The sequence below is a fragment of the Monodelphis domestica genome, chromosome 3 (assembly GCF_027887165.1).
Source record: "Monodelphis domestica isolate mMonDom1 chromosome 3, mMonDom1.pri, whole genome shotgun sequence".
NCBI classification, from domain to species: Eukaryota; Metazoa; Chordata; class Mammalia; order Didelphimorphia; family Didelphidae; genus Monodelphis; species Monodelphis domestica.
Window position 1 is genome coordinate 212,013,275 of NC_077229.1, and position 16,075 is coordinate 212,029,349.

The window sequence follows — 16,075 nt, forward strand, 5'->3', positions numbered from 1 at the left end:
TCCTTCCTCCCTTCCTTCCTTCCTTCCTTCCTTCCTTCCTTCCTTCCTTCCTTCCTTCCTTCCTTCCTTCCTTCCTTCCTTCCTTCCTTCCCTTTCTCAAAGAAACTCATTTATCCAAATCAACAGCACAATAGAAATGAGAGAAAGTATAGATAGGAGAATATATATCAGAAAACACAGAGTGAAGGAGCTCTCCCATTGAAATAAGTTTAAGAATCCTTTCTAGTTCCAAAGCAACCTTTTTGTCCTTGGACTCCTTGGGCAGTCTAGTAAAGCCTATGGGTCCCTTCTCAGAATAACATTTTCAAATGCAAAAACATAAAATGCATAGAATTATAAAAGAAATCAAAAGTTAGTGAAAATAGAGATAACTTTTCCCCAGCCTGAATTTATGAACCTCCTGAAGCGTATCCACCAAACCTCATCTAAGGAACTGAAGTTAAGAAGCCCTTCACTAAATTCTATAATCCTATGAGTCAAGCACCAGGCCTCCAGCTGGAATCTTGTAGTTCTCTCTCAGCTCTTTGCTCTGATTCGCCCCCTTGTGGTCCCTTCATAAGAAAGTTCAATGTATGGTTCAAATGTTTTTTTTTTCCCTCTCTTGGAAAAACCTGCTTTGGGGAAAGCATTTTACACCAGTCATTTACATTTTTGTGTGATTTCAGACTGAATGCTACCCCTCTGTTGAAATTTGCATTTTAAGTTTTATATTAAACTGCTAACTAGAAACTCGATCTTCTATTAAAGGCATTTCCCGGAATACTTTTGGGAAAAGCCTTGCAGAGGGAGCAGAGAGAGTCCATAGATCTCTTTGAAATGACTTTTTGTAGGTGGCTACCTATTTATTGATGGATAGTGCTGACCCTCGAGCCGACAATAATGCATATGGGGAGAGAAGAAAGAAAAAACTGCAGCCTTTCCACAATCCCATCTCAACTAGTGACTGAATTGTCTGATTCACTCTAAGGTTGTTTGGACTGATTCCCCAATCCATTGAGGATAAACTATTCAAATTCTTTCATGATAAGATATCAGAAACTTGAGCTTGCTGTCCTAGAGGCCTTGCAAGAAAACTGGGGAAAGGGGAAAAGCAAATATGTGTTTCACCAGAAACTGACAGGACAAATTAATATAACGATAAGACTTGAAAGAAAGACTCCACTACAGTGGAATGCTATCGATGGGCCCCTCTTTGCACAGATAAACTTAAATCAACTCCATCAGGCATCCAGGAGCCAGGAACACACATGGGTAATCTCAGAGATGAAGGGAAAGCTTTTCTCAGGTGCGTATCCAGTTCCCCTGAATCATGTTTAATAAGCTGATTAAAAAAACAAATCAGAGCACTAGTAGGTAGATAGGGGACAGCTAGTTTGGGACTGAGGACAGATGAAGATAAAGATGGCAAGTGAAATGATTGTGTCAGGGGTGAATGAGCCAAATAGAAAGGGCAGGTGGGGTAGGTGCCTTATTATTTATATCCTATTTGAACCCTGTGATTGAGCTGACATATGCTTAGCTGTTTAGCCTTGTTTTAAATCTACAATGGGTACATACAGCATCCTCAGGCCTGGGCTATTGTTCAGCTGAGATGCTTTTTGGTTTTGATAAGTACTCTCTCTTCTCCCATCCCCTACCCATTTCCATTAAGTTTAGCAACTCCACCAATTACAATGAGGCAGGGTCAAGGGAGGAATGGAAGGAAGAAAGAGGACTGCTGGTTAGGGACGCTTAATGATGCTAATTATCCAGGTTCCCACAGGCTGGAGCAGGAGGGCCAGAGTGTACCAGAAGAGAAAGAGGAGCTACACAGGGAGTCTGGGGATGTAGATTGTTTGGTTTCCCACAGTTTGCTGCTTTCAGAGAAAGAATCATCCTAATTCCAAAGCAAAAGAGGAAGCAACAGTGGAATCATAGTATTTTCTCTCTTCTCTTTTCCTTTCCCCTGCCCCTATCTTTTTGTCATTTCCATAAGTATATTAGTTCCTAATTTTACAATGGCCATAAGAAAGGTCTAAAATTTCATTAACGAGAGAAAGTAGGACAGAGATACAAATTTGGAAACCATTCTTGATTTCAAGTGCCAGAAGTTGTAGTATTTGTTTTTTGAAAGATGTACAAATACCCAGGGAGCACTGGGAATTAGAGGTGGAAGTTAATGTGGATAATTAACAAAGATGGGAGTTGTTGTAGTGAATCCTGGGACTTGCTTTTATTCCCTAATGACTGAACTATTAGAATAATGAGACTTCCTATAGCTCAAGGCACCACAACCATCCACACACCTTTAACTCGATCACTTTCACCTTGTAGGGAAGAATTACAGATGTCACAAAAGATGGCTTCTCTTGTCCAGATCTTGGATTTCTTGAGCATCAGGAACCCTCCTGTTTTGAAACACCTTCCACAGATGCAAATGAGCAACTCTCTGAAAATCATAACATGATTTTCAAGTTTTCCAACATCACCACTGAGAAGTTAAGTGTCTTGACTTAATCACAGTCAGTTTGAATCCAAAACTTGAAGCTAGGACTTAAACCTAGGCATTCCTAACTTGAAGGTTGACTTTTTATCCACTATGCCTCTTTGTAAAATAATAATAATGATCAATAAATATTTAATAAGCATCTATTATGTGTCATGCAATGGGAATATGAAACAAAGAATAAGGTAATCTCTACTTTCAATTCTAAAGGAGGAAAGAGAAAGGGAAGGTAGGAAAAAAGCATTTTATAGTGTCTATTGTATGCCAGCTACTACATTGGTAGCTAGGTTGCAAAGTGGATAGAGTGCCAAGCCTAAAGTCAGAAGACTCATCTTCATGAATTCAAATCCCATTTCAAAATACTTACTAGCTGTGTGATCCTAGGCAAGTCATTTAAACCTATTATCTCAGTTTCCTCACCTGTAAAATTAGTTGCAGAAGGAAATGGGAAACTACTCTAGTATTTTTGTCAAGAAAACGCCAAATGAGGTCACAAAGAGTCAGACAGACCTGAAAAAGCAACATGTATCAAGCATTATACTAAGTGCTTTATAAATATAATCTCATTTTATCCTCACAATAATCCTGGGAGGTAGATACTATCAGATTTTTGCTATATTATGTCCCTAATATTTGTCCTTCTGTGTTAGGAAATGAGGCAGACAAGGATAAGTGACTTGTCTAGGGTCACAAAGCTTTAACAGTCTGAGGCTAGATCTTCCTAGCACTCAGATCTTTCTGACTTCAATCCCAGTGTTTTATCCATTGAGCAACCCTGCTACCACCTTCCCAGCTGGCAAGAGCATATGTAAATATGTGTAGCATAAATATGAAGTAAATAAATACAAATATATAAAGTAGTTAAATACAAGCTAGTTGGCAAGAGAGGACAATAGCAACTGAGAGATACAGAAAGGCATCATGAAGAAGATGGTGCTAGAACTGTGATATCTTACACTGATCAAAAGGGTATTTTCTAGGGTTGGGTTTTGTTTTTTGGGGGTTTCTTTTTTTTGCTATTGTTTGGTTCTTTTAGTCATATCTAGCTTTTTATGAGCTCATTTGGGTTTTTCTTGGCAAAGATACTAGAGCAGTTTACCATTTCCTCTCCAGTTCATTTTACAGATAAAGAAACTGAGGTAAAGAGTATTAAGTGACTTGCCCAGGGTCCTACAACTAATAAATGCCTGAAGCTGCATTTGAACTCAGGTCTTCCTGACTCCAGGCCTGGTGTTCTATCCACTGTACCACCTAGCCACCCCAAAGTATTTTATAGACAACTCAAATTGCATAAAGTTTTGCTCACACATCATCCTTGTTACTAAGGAAATGTTTGCTTCCCCCCCCCCCCCATTACACATTTCTTTCTTAAATAGCTCTGCAGTGCTCCTGGGCCCTGTTAAAGATTCGAGAGAATCATCCTAAAAGTGACTGTCAAAGTATTGTTCATTGTTTAAAATTTATTTGAGCTCTTTGGAGAAAGGTGCTCTATGAATCGATAAATATGGAATGAGTTTGTCATCACCATAAATGAATCTTTAATGGGAACAAGGAAATGCAAGGAAAAAGGGAATGCGAAGCCATGAGTTATGCCCTTACTCTGCTGCTAGGATTGATCAGGACTGGAGAAAATGAAAGCATTTCTTATGCAAAAAGAGATCCCAGAGCACCTGGTTTAGGGTCCTTAAAGTGAAAAACTCATGTCCAACAACAGGAGGGCACAGTAGTCACTCGCTTACTCACTCATTCACTAGTCTGTTGAATCAGTTTGCATAACACCTAATAAGATTTTTCCATGGCAAATGAGCAAAGCCAGGGGTATATCTTCAGCATACTGAACACTGAGGCATTTTTCTTATAGATTTTAGGAGGAAAAAGCCAAAGGAGTTAAAACAGGTAACTCATAGAGAATGGATGTATAATGTACCAACTCTTTCCCATCACTAGAGATCCTTATCAGCCTTCCATCTTGAAACTGGCCCTTAAACCAAATCTTTGATGTCAGTTAGAGCAACAATCTAATTTTCTGAATTTATTAGTAAGCTTTGATTGTTCATTTGTAAGATGTATTTTTTGAAAAATTAATTCCTAATTTGTTTATCCTTTAATTTTATGGGGAAAAAATGCACTTATGTCTAACAGTAACCAAGAACCAGAGATTCAGAGCTGAAAGTATTCTTGGAAACAATTTGATCCAATTGTCTCATTTTATAATTGAAGAAATTAAGACTCAAGGAAGTTAAATAACTTGCTTAAGGTCATACAGATAGTAAGTAGCAGGATCCAAATCTAGATCCTCTGACTTGGTCAAAATCCTTTTATTCTGGAGTATACATAGCCTATACTGGGAATCCAGGAGATCCTATCTTACTGACAAGTTTAGAAGAACAAAGGGCAAACTGTGAGTATATAGGATATTTAATTTTGGATCCTTGCCATTAGGTAGGAAGTGAATAGGAGATTGGGTCTGGAGTTAGTAAGATCTGAGTTTAAATTCAGACTCAGACACTTACCAGCTGTGTAATTTAGGGCAAGCCATTTTATCTCTTTCTGTCTTAATTTCTTCTACTGTAAAATGGGAATCTCGATAGTACCTATCTGCTAATGTTATTGTGAGAATCAAATGAGATAATATCTCTAAAATGTTTAGTTGAGTGATTGGCATTTAATAGGTGCTTAATAAATGCTTCTTTCATTCCATCCCTTCAATGAATTGATTTCAGTCTTCACTCATAAATCAGAGGGTATATTCTCTCTTCTATATATAATATATAGTAGTGAAGATCAAAGGATGATTAGCTCTCAAGGAATCTCAACTTTCTACTACCTCAGGAAGTGCCCTCTGGTCCTTTTGATATGCAAAAATGAGGGCATAGATGAAGCAAGCATAGCTTAATGGATGGAGTAGGAAGAGGACACCTCTATCCCTTTAATCCGGTCACAAATAGTTATTTGTATCAATCAATTAACAAATATTATGCACCACCTATGGATGAGACATTGTGGGGGCTTCAGATAAGAGATCTCCTTCCTCAAGGAATTCAGAAAGTTTGGAATTTCTGCAAGACTAACACAGTGAAATACTTAGAGCCTAATGGTGGGCTACAAGGTGAAGACATAATAGTGTTGCGGAAAGAACCAACATGATTTAGGAACCCTGAACTCGGGGCTGTGCCAGAACCAGCTCTAATTCTGTGAAAGTGAACTGTTCAATTTTCAGTATGAGCATTTATGCCTCAGAAATCCCAAGTAACTATTCAAGAGGGGTTGACATATTGCTTTACTGATTTGGGTAGGATTAAGAAAGTATTAATAATTCAGATTAAACTTGAAAGTGTGTGTGACACAGAAGAAAAACAACTGCTTGATCATGTGGGTCAATGGGGATATGATTGGGGAAGGAGGGAATAGGGAAACGATCATCCTAGTACAAATATTAATAATATGGAAATAGGTCCCAATGGAACTGCTTGTTGACTGGGGGTGGGGGGTGAGAGGGGGGAAACACATGAATTATGTAACCATGAAAAAAAATTCTTAATTAATTAATTAAATAAATGAACTTTAAAAAAAAGTGTATGTGTTCATCCATCCTACCTCCCTGTCCCTTCCCCCCAGAGCCTATTTACTAATATAGCCCTGCTTTGTTATATAATTGTTGTTTGAACTTAAAAAGAGTGGAGGAGAAGGCACAAGGAATGAAGTCATTACAAGACTATTGGGGGGAGGAGGAGGAGGAGAAATGAAGAAAGAAACAAAGAAAGAAAAGAGTAAAATATCTCTTTACGGTTGGCAAAGTACTTTATATCCATTATCTCATTTGGACCTTACCACACCTCTGCTGAGTACTAGTAGTGCCTCTACCATTCCTACTCTGTGTGACCTTAGTCAAGTTATCTAATGTCTGTAAAAAGAGGGGCTTGATTGGATTATTGATGATGTCCTTCCTAGTTTGAAAAAATATTGATTTAATAAAGCATAGAGCATTAAGTACTGTCTAGAGTCAGGAAGTTCTAAGTGCAAATCTGACCTCTTACCAGTTGTGACCCTGGCCAAGTCACTTAATCATATTTACCTCAGTTTCTACATCTGTAAAATGAGGTAGAGAAGGAAATGGCAAACCACTTTGTTATCATTGACAAGAAAACCACAAAAAGGGTCATAAAGAGTCAGACAGAGTGAAAACAACTGAATAACAACAATAAACCATGGTTCACATACCCAGTTACCTAGTAGAAATCTCAAACCCTCAGCTCCACTTGTATTTTGTCGTGATTCAGCTCTCTTGATATCACATAAAGCCTCCTTTTCTTCCCCAGATACTGATAGAGCTTCAGTGTCATGTGACCTTCAAGAGGGAGAACCTTCATCTACATTAGTTTTCCTGGACAAATAGTTCATGTTGAATTCATACCTGCCCAACGCAACTACTTATCTCTGGATAATAACACTGTGTTATTGTTTAGTCAATTTTTAGTCATGTCTGACTCTTGTTAAAATTAAATTCGTTTCTAGTAATAAAAGTGTTATATTTTATGAGGTTTATTAAAGATTATTAGAAATCAATGATACAAAATAATAAACCATGTGCCTCCGGCTGATTAGCCCATTCACATTTTACTCCCTACATCTTGCCATCTCTGAGTAGAGGAAGAGAGAGCCCGAAATAGGTGTTACAGCCAGTTTAAATACAAATTGTGATCTCGTCCAGGTGGGGACTCAGGTGAGATTATAGGGAATTCTGGGAAGTACCAAGGACTTCTGGAGATTGAAGTCTGGGGTTCAAATCTCTATTTTACACTCTTTATGACCCCATTTGGGGTTTTCTCAGCAAAGATATTAGAATGGCTTCTCCAGGCCATTTTAGAGATGAGGAAACTGAGTTAAGTAAGTACACAGAATCACATAGATAGACACTGGGGTTGGACTGGAACTCAAATGGATGAATCTTTCTGATTCCAAGCTTACTTGTGCTCTATCCACCTTGCCATCTAGCTACCCACATAGCACTTTACCTTGGAACAAATATAAGTCAAGGGTGTGTTGTGAGGCCATGCTTGAAAATTAACTCTCTAGATACATTATCTTTGAATTTTTTGGTGATTGCTTGGTTCAATGATGAGGGAATGAGTTTGTGGAGGAGATAACTAGTGCCACTGTCATTAAGTCCTCCCCTGGCAAAGGGAACTAGCTTTTTATGCCTGCCCTCTTGGTATAAGAGTTCTACCAAATGGGGGCAGCTGGATAGCTCAGTGGATTGAGAGTCAGGCCTAGAGATGGGAGGTCCTAGGTTCAAATCTGACCTCAGACACTTCCCAGCTGTGTGACCCTGGGCAAGTCACTTGACCCCCATTGCCTAGCCCTTACCACTCTTCTGCCTTGGAGCCAATACACAGTATTGACTCTAAGACGGAAGGTAAGGGTTTAAAAAAAAAAAAGAGTTCTACTAAGGATAATATTTAATAGCAAGATAAAAAAGGCTTGTTTGGGTCTGAATAAGTCAATATTGATGCTCCTGTGAGTCAACTTAGCATATTTTTAAAAGCTTGTCCACATTTGTCTGTCTAATGATCTCCAAAAGGCTTAGTAGAATGTTAGGTTTTTTTGTTCTTTTCATGAATTTCTCTTCATCATTTTTCTTAATCATGAGCAGACAACTAGGTGGGGCAGTGGATAGAGCACAGTGTTTGGTGTCAGAAAGACTTATCTTCTTGAGTTCAAATCTGGCCCTAGACACTTAATTAGACACTTAATTAATTAGACACTCTATGACCTTGAGCAAGTCGCTTAACCCTGTTTGCCTCCATTTCCTCATCTGTAAAATAAGTTGGAGAAGGAAACAACAAAACACTCCAGTATCCTTGCCAAGAAAACTCCAAGCAGGGTCACAGAGTCAGACATGACTGAAATAACTGAACAACAACACAAACACTATTGAATTAAATCATTCTATGCTTTATTAATAGCAGCAAAATTCCTTCTACATTTTTCATGGTAACTATCAAATCTTAGAAAAGTTCTAATCTCTCAGAGGTTCTCTTGCAGATGTCTGCTTCCAAAGTATTTCCCTCTTCTCTGGGTCAGTTTTCATGGCTGGCTGAGACATAATGTGACCCCCATACTTAACAGAAAATCTGCAAAATGTACTGTCATTGATGGCTTAACATCAGATTTCTCTAGCTGAAGTTCCACTTTCATCAGTCTCTCATGCTCTTCCAATAATCCTTATTTCCAACTACTTTTTCATTTTATCAGCCATCAGAAAGTGGCAGGTGCCCCTGAGATTCCTTGAGGCATACACTGGTAAAATCTAGCAAGGCAGACAAATGCACCTATTGCAGTAGCCTCCCAGTTTGTCTCCATTTCTCCATTCCAGTTTATCCTCCTCACAGTCACCAAAATAATTTTCCTTAAGTGCAGATCTGACAGTGTGGCATTCTACTCAATCAATTTCAGTGGCACACTATTGCCCATAGGATAAAATGTAAATTCCTCTCTTTAGCTTTTAAAGCTAAATAACCAGGATCTAACCCATCTTTCCACACTTGCTGGACATTGTTCTCCCTCCTATACTCCTTACTCCAGTCAGACTATCCCTCTTCTCTCTGTCGCTCACACACATTGTTCTCTCTCCTATCTTTCTCCTCTGCACTGGTCTTCCCCCATGCCTGGACTCTACTCCCTCCTTACCTTTAGCTCACAGACTCCTCTTTTTCCTTTAAGACACAACTCAAGCACCATCTTCTACATAAACATTTTGTGATCCCCTCTAATTTTTAAGGCAAGGGCAGAAAACAAAAGTTGTAGAATATTACGTACATCATCCGAATCATTTGATGATTTGTTTAGTTTTGCTAAACTGTTTTTTCCCCTTCTCTTTTTGTTCACAACAAATTATAGGGGATAGTTCTATAGGTAAGGGAGGCAGAAGGGAGGGATATATCTGAAGATAAAAATAATGTAAAAACAAACAACATAAGCCAAGTGTGAAAAAAAGAAAATTTGTTTATTAATGTGATAATTCTTTGAGTGATTTTTATGAGGAAAAAAGGCCTTTGCCTACTTTGGGAAAACCACATGGGCAAGAAATTGTTGTTGTGTGGCTCAAAGGCTCCCTCTCCATGCAAAGAGTCTGTGTCTATTTTGGAAGATTTCTCTTATTCCTTGCCCCTACACATGTAACAAAGGAACTTTAGAAGGGAAATCTAATACCCTTGGGGCAAATATGGCTACTCCTTTTACATGTGTACAGGTACCAAGTACCAAGACTAAAAGCATGTTCAATCGTGTCCAAGTCTTCATCTCTCCATGGACTAGCTATCCATGGGGTTTTCTTTGCTTTCCATTTCCTTTTCTAGTGGATCTTTTTGTCAGAGGCTAAGTGACTTGCCCAGGGTCAGACAGAAAGGAAGTATCTGGGACTGGATTTGAACTCAGATCTTCCTGACCCCAACACCAGTACTCTATCCACTGAGCCACTTAACTGCTTCCTTGGCATACTTGGGACTTGCCCTAGGTCTCACAACTAAGAAATGTCTGATGCTAAATTTGAATTCAAGCTTTCCTGACTCTGGGGTTGGTGTTCTAAAGGGCCAGTTGCCTCTTAACTTGAGCAGGTTTTATTTGTGTGTCAGAGGAAACAAATAGCACTTCTACCAGAATTATCTAAAATAATAATGAATAACCTTTCTCCACAGACCTTTATAGTTCCAAACATTTAGAGTACCAGCCTTGGTAAGGGTTGCTAGGTTGGTTATCCACTTTGGTGTTCTCTTCTAAGGTTCTTTTGGAGTATAGCTTAGCTTTTCCTGTGGTTCCCCTCTCCATCTACTCTCAGAAGACGTTGTCTATCATTATCTCTTTTTACTACCCTATATTTCTCTACCTACAGTCCGTGAATCTTGTAGTTCATTTCAGTGCCCTCATTGGGCATCCTGTCATTCGCTGTCTTGCCTAGTTCTTCCCGCTGTCCACACCTACTGCACCTGTCTGAAGCTTCTACCAGCGTTTGCCAGAAGGCTTGGCAAGCTGTGTCATAGCTCCAAAAGCATGTCTCACTCTGAAGTGTTTTCTCATGCTAGGGGTTTTCACAAAAGGGGCCTCCTGAAGCCTAAGAGAACCATGCACCTAGCAAACAGGTCTCTCTCCCAATTTCCATGTTGACGCAGGGCGATTTGTCATGATTCGATGCTCTCCATGCTTCAGCACTTCAGCAATATTCCACTTTCCTCTTTAAGTACCTCCCACAGGTCTAGAGACTTAGAAAAGCACACCAAATTCTTCTCCATTTGCCATTCCTCCTGGGACATCTGGGTCATGTTATGCCAATTACTGAAGGCTGCTTCCTGAAATATCGCCGAGAGTCACAAACTGCCCTGCAGAAGAGAAATATTTCCTATTCTGCTTAAAGATAAAAATTATGATTCTCGTGTAGTAAATGATTAGCAAACAAAGCTTCTTTCTGAATATACCTCTTTTGGTCTCTAAACAAGCATGATTCAGATATATCACATTCAGGATTAAGATCAACTATCTCCGATTCATTCAGATTGGGTCCATCTTTGGAAGTAATCAGATTTCTAGTCAAGGTTTTATAAGGCAATCTGCGTTGGAGGCATCTTGGGATTGAGGAGGCTAGAGACACTGTCCAGTGGCTTGGCATTGGACGGTTTGCTCCACCTGCCTTGTGGACATTAGAATTATATAATGTGAGAACTAAAATGGCTATCAGAAGCATAATATTTCAACTACATCATTTTGTATGGGAAAAAACTAAGCTGGTGGGAGGTTATACAGGTGTGCCTCCAAGTTACTAACAGTTTATTTATTTATTTTTAAAAACCATTACCTTCTGTCTTAGAATTTACACTGGGTATCAGTTCCAATGCAAAAGAGTGGTAAGGGCTAGGCAATTGGGGTTAAGTGACCTGCCTAGGATTACACAGCTAGGAAGTGTCTGAAGTCTGATTCAAACCCAGGACCTCCCATCTCCAGACCTGGCTCTCCATCCACTTAGCCACCTAGCTGTCTCTTGTTCACAATTTAATCGGAACTGGAACCCAGATCTTCTTAAAGAAACTGAGATCTTCAGACTCCCAGCATGGTGGTGGTTCCTTGACACCAGTAAACTTCCTAGTATTGGCAAGTCCAGATAGGAGCATCCAGGTATAAAGGAAGGAAGAACCTTCAGTCTAACTTTATAAATAGTCTATCATTTGTAAATGTGAAGCTGGAATTGGGAGAGAAAGGAATCTGTTGTCCTAGAGGAGTGGTTGACTATCCATATCTCCCACTGAAAGAAATCATTGAAGATACAACATGAATTGAAATGCTAATAATGTATTATTCAACATGTTCCATTTCTAACTTTATTTTACCTTCATAACATTTTTGCCCATTTCCTTTTATATAGGGCTTTGGTTTGTATATGTTTACATTTCCATGATGTTTCTCCTTTGTCTGTTCAAGCCTTTTCCCAGTAAAAACAACAGTGAGTAGCCAACCTCTATCCTCCCTGCCCCATGCTGGCCTCTGACCTTTCCTGACTCCCAGAGCTCGCTTAATCTTTAACTCTTATTTTAAGAGAAATTAATTTTGGTGGGAAAAAAATACTCATTATTTTCCAATTTAAAAAAAAGACAAAGTTAATTCATAATCCAAGGAATCTCTCCAATTAATTCAGAGTAAATTCTTACTTTAAAAAAGTTATTTTAAGCTTTTACCTTTTGGAAGCATATAGGTGCTTCAGTGGTTTGGGAGCCAGTCCTGGAGATGGAGGTTCTGGGTTCAAATCTTATTTCAGAAGGTAAGAACTTTAAAGGAAAAACAATCCTTACTTTCTGTTTTAGAACCAAAGTATTGGTTCTAAGGCAGAAGAAGGCTAGGCAATTGGGGTTAAATGAGTTGCCCAGGGTCATACAGCTAGGTAGTGTCTGAGGCCAGATTTGAACCCAGATGATCCCTACTCCATGCCTGAATTTGTCTTCTGAGTCACCTATTTGCTCCTTTTTTTTAAGTCAAAAAGAACCTTTTTTTCCGACTTCACACATTCAGTACTTATTTCAGTGCCTGGCACATAGTAGGTATGTAATAAATACTTCTTGACTTGATGTGAAATCCACTGCTAGGCCATAAGCTTCAGTATTATTGACTTGGCTAGTCCTTTTTCTCACCATCAAATCTAAATAGCTTTGGGTTTCCATGCAGCACTGCCCAAAAATATTGCTGCATTTTATGCAGTAATGACAATTTATCTGAGGGCAAATTTTTCTTGGCAGTTGTTTCTGCTGAGGGGCAAAATTCAGTTTATAGTTGGGGCACAGGGAAAATCAGAGAGAGGAAGGACTATTCTCTTTATTTTCAGTAAAAGCATTTTGTGGTCCTATTTAGGGCAAGGCAATGCTGGGGATTCAAAGGTGACTGGGTGACAGCATCCTAGAACATCCAGAATAGCAAGTCACAATGACCATTTAGTTCATTTCCTACTTGAACAAGAAACCTGTTTACCACACATATATACAAGCAGTCATTCAAGTTTTCCTTCCAGACCTCCAGTGAGGGGAAAACTCATTACTTCCACTTTTGGCTAGTTCTTATACTTAACATTAGACAGGATTTTGCAAAATAACAACAAAAACCAGACCCAGGGGAGCAGTTAGGTGGCTCAGTGAATAGAGCCAGGCCCAGAGATAGGTCCTAGGGCCCAATCTGGCCTCAGATTTTTCCTGCCTGTAAGACCTTGGACAAGTGACAACCCCATTGCTTAGCCCTTGCCATTCTTCTACCTTGGAACAAATATTTAGTATTGATTCTAAGATGGAAGGTAAGTGTTTAAAAAACAAAACAAAACAGGTCCAGATGAGCTTACTAGGTAAAAGCCTGATTAGATGCTTTCCTCATGACATCCATATCTCCTTTCTATTAATACATTATGGCCATTTAATAAAGACAAGGCTTTTCCAGAATACCCTTCATGCAATCAATCAGCCTACTTCTTCTAGGGAAAGAGAAACAGAGAACCATGCAGAATCACAGAAAGTCAGAGCTGCTGCTCTTTTCTGTGCCTTATTTCCCCATCTTTAAAACAAAGGGATTGGGCTAGGTAATCTTTAATGTCTCTTCCAGCTTTAAATCCTATGATGTATCTAACAATAATACTTCTGCTTAGTTTTATGGGAGAGGCAAAGACGTAGATTAATAATTTGTTCCTGTTGTTCAGCCCTGACTCTTCATGACCCCATTTGGGGTTTCTCTAGCAAAGTCACTGTAGTGGTTTATCATTTCCTTTTCTAGCTCATTTTATAGATGAGGAAACTGAGGCAAGCAGGATGAAGTGATTGGATAGTCTAGTAAGTGTCTGAGGTCATATTTGAATTCAGATCTTCCTGACTCCAGGTCTGGTCCTCTATCTACTGTGCCAACCTAACTGTCCCTAATAATAATAATAATAACAACAACAATAATAATAGCTAACTTTAGAGGCATTTTAAGATTTTGCAAATCACTTTATATGTATTATCTCATTTGCTCCTCTCAATACCCTGGAAGGAAGAATTAATATATTCATTTATCTTGTGTGTTTGTAGTTGTTCATGTATTATTTTCCCCCTTTAAAATGTGAGTTCTCTGAGAAGAGGGACTATATTTTTGCCTATGAATCCTCAAACAATTAGTACTGTGCTTGACACACAGAAGGTGCTTACTAAATGCTTATTATTGGTGACAGATGATAATGATTTTACAAATAAGGAAACAGGTGGAAAGGCTAAATAACTTGTCTAGGGTCACATAGCTAGGGGCTATCTGAAACCAAATTTGAATTCAGGTTCTTCCTGGCAGGTTACTGAGATGATTTGTCATCAGACTTCAATGACTGGAAGAGTAAGGTTGATGACTTTGCACAATTGTGCCTCACTTAAATCCTTTCATGAGATAGGAGAATCATCAATCCTGATGTCATTAAGTCCTCTTCAAAATAAAAGGCCAGGGCAGCTATAGAGAACCAGGCTTGGAGATGGGAGCTCCTGGGTTCAAATCTGGCCTCACACACTTCCTAGCTATGTCACCCTGGGCAAGTCACTTAACCCTAATTTTTCTAGCCCTTACACTTTTCTGCCTTGGAACTAATGCTCAGCATTGAATCTAAGACAGAAGCTAAGGGTTTAAAAAAAAGAAAAAAGAAAATGAAGGACAGAGAACAAAACAAAAACACATTGTTTCCTCCTAACAGGTCTTTAGTCTTTGTTCCTTCCCCACTGCATTCTAATCATTGTCATACCACTCCTAGTCATATGTCCCTCACAACAGGTTCATAGGATTTAGACCAGGCAGGAACCTTATAGAAAAGCTATGTAAGATTAGATCAAGTTACTCTTCTGCTCAAAAATCTTTAGCAGCTCCCTATTGTTTTACAGATTAATGTTCAAATTCATTTGCCAGGCATTCAAGTATAGTACAGTACAATAGAGAATAGCATGTTATGGTATGGTACATACAGTATAGTATAGTACTATACTATACAACAGTGTTGGCAAATGTTTTAGAGACCAAGTGCCCAAACTGCAACTCTCATGCAGCATATGAGCCCCCACCTTACCCTGGACAGGGAAGGGAGGAAGTACTCCCATTGGGCTGCTGAGCAGAGGGATAGGTCTTGTGAGAAATGTCCTCAGGTGGGTGTATGGAAAGGGGAAGGGGAGCAGCTCCCTCCAGCATGCTCTGGCACACATGCCATAGGTTCACCAACACGTGTATAGGGAACCCCCATATAAGGAAACTCTCTCTATCAATTTAGGTTGGCCCCTTCTTTGCAGAAGGATATAATCTTAGAATATTTCCTAGGGACCAAGGGGTTAAATGATATCATTGTATATGATAGAACCTATGGCTTTGAGGCCCCTTCTCTATCAGCTATGCCATGCTGGCCAGCTCAAATGCTACTTCTGCCAGAAAATCTCCTCTGATCTCCCTGTTCATATTGACCTCCTCCCTATAAACTCACATAGCACTTTGTTTTCAATTCATATGTTATCATGTTTTCTAGTTATTTATGCATTAGGTATAGGTATCCAGATAGATACATCTTACCTAAATTTGGTATCTTTCTCCCCACCATGACCTCAAACAATCTATTCTTTTTTTTTCTCCTTTCTAACCCTTACCTCCTATATAAGATTTGAACTAAGTATTGGTCCCAAGATAGACAAATGGTAAGGACTAGACAACTGGAGTTAAGTGACTTGCCCAGGGTCACAGGTCTAGGAAATATCTAAGGCCATATTTGAACCCAGGACCTCCTATCTCCAGGTCTGGCTCTCTATACAGTGAGCCACCTAGCTGCCCCTGCACAGTCTGTTCTTAATAGAAATTTGGTTGGTTGGATTGGATTGAACAAGCTAATGCCATGACCAACTCAACCTCCTCGATTTATTCTTCAGCTGGAATGACATTGAAAGATAAGACTTCACAGATAAAATGCTATTCTGGGCTACCACTTAGTCCACCAACAGAGATGGGTTGAGCATAATAGCAACCTGTAAATAGCATCAGGAGAGGTTGTCTTTGTCATTTATCCCCAGAACCAGAATGAAG